Raw genomic sequence first — 1,521 nt, forward strand, 5'->3', positions numbered from 1 at the left:
TTGCTTGCTTCGCTGTCAGTCGAACAAACGAAGACTAAAGCGTGAATTACGCTCTGTATACGATTTTAACGCCCTATAAGTTCGGACACTTTTTAGCGCGGACCCGACGTCCATATAATTGTAAGTCAATGTTATAAATGATAAATGTCTACACCTGCATAAAACAGCACGTTACATAGTTTAAGCATATATAAAAATGTTATAAATACATTTATTATCTTTTTGACTTCGCCGAAATCGGGTATACGATCTGATTCTATGACGTCACACCATTACAATGTGATCTCTTTGGTCGAATGAAGTCCATTATTTCGCTCACTTTAACACCTGCTCCGATAGCCGTGATCGTCTAGTGGTTAGGACCCTACGTTGTGGCCGTAGTAACCCAGGTTCGAATCCTGGTCACGGCAGTGTCGCACACTGTTACGGCGGGGCGTCTTTTTTGCATATTTCTTTTTATTATTTTATTTTGTTGAAACAAAATTATATCACCATTTTGCATAGATACAAAGATGAATTTAAATGGAAAAAATTTTTTTTTGTAGCGCCATCTACTGGCCAGCCTTCAAACTACGTAGTAAACAATTTCCTGAGAAGAGTGCGGTAAATGACCCGGTCACGGTCACACTGACTCAGACATATTCTCTACATCGCCGGTAGAGATGGCAGTACCAGTATTTGTTTTGGTAAAACCACGCACCGCAGCTGTTCGCTATCACAAATCGTGAGAGAAAAGGAGTGGTGATTAGGCTGTCTTTGCTAAAAAATAACGTTTTTTCTATGGTTGACAGACATTTTAAGGCTTGTGCTCGTGAAATGTGATAGATGAAGTTGTTCTACACGTGATATATTGTTCGCAGTGCCGAAAAACGACGTTAAATAGTGTAATTAGGAATGTAAACGTTCGTTATGACGTTTACTACGGTGTTTTTGTGTGTGTGCGTGGTCGTGACAGCATTGCCGTGCCGTTGAAGCGAATTTGTAACGGGATTGTGTATGTAAATGCCGATTTTGGTAAGTTAGAAAATGTTGTTTTGAGTTGGTAAATCTAACCTAGCTGCCTCATGCCTGCAGTAGTCATATACATTTGTGTACGAAGATATTTGACCTCGATACGCGACGTTGCTCGGTCGCTATTTCCCTTTGAAAGGCAATTTCTCCCGTTTGCAATTTTTTTTCTGCAAAATACGGATCTTTGTTTCCGCACGACTGTGTTATTTGATTAGCTAATTTCTTTCTAGCCGCGTACAAGAAACTAAAATTGCGAATGGATTATTAACAACGTAATTTTATCACCTTTGTATCTATAGCAATACGGTTGATAATTAAGAGTGGCGGTGTTCAGCCGGTTATGTTGAAATGAATAGAATACCTTTTTAGTAGATGCCCATTCCGCAGAGTGAAGGGCCCTGTACACCCGGTAGGTAATTGTAGTACGAACTACAGCTAAGTGGGAATTAAGTAATAGACGCATATTATATGACTCTGAATGTGGAACTCACCACCGCCAAGTCAAGCAAG

The 1,521-nt window shown here is 40.0% G+C and overlaps 1 non-coding gene across 1 annotated transcript; it reads left to right on the top strand.

Moving 5' to 3' along the window:
* Positions 1-338: 338 nt before the first annotated feature.
* On the top strand, positions 339-410 carry Trnah-gug. The gene has a single exon. It is a non-coding gene; the product is annotated as a tRNA-His (tRNA).
* Positions 411-1,521: the final 1,111 nt, after the last annotated feature.

Source organism: Hyposmocoma kahamanoa, unplaced genomic scaffold (assembly GCF_003589595.1).
Source record: "Hyposmocoma kahamanoa isolate Upper Pololo Valley unplaced genomic scaffold, ASM358959v1 168, whole genome shotgun sequence".
Lineage (NCBI taxonomy): Eukaryota > Metazoa > Arthropoda > Insecta > Lepidoptera > Cosmopterigidae > Hyposmocoma > Hyposmocoma kahamanoa.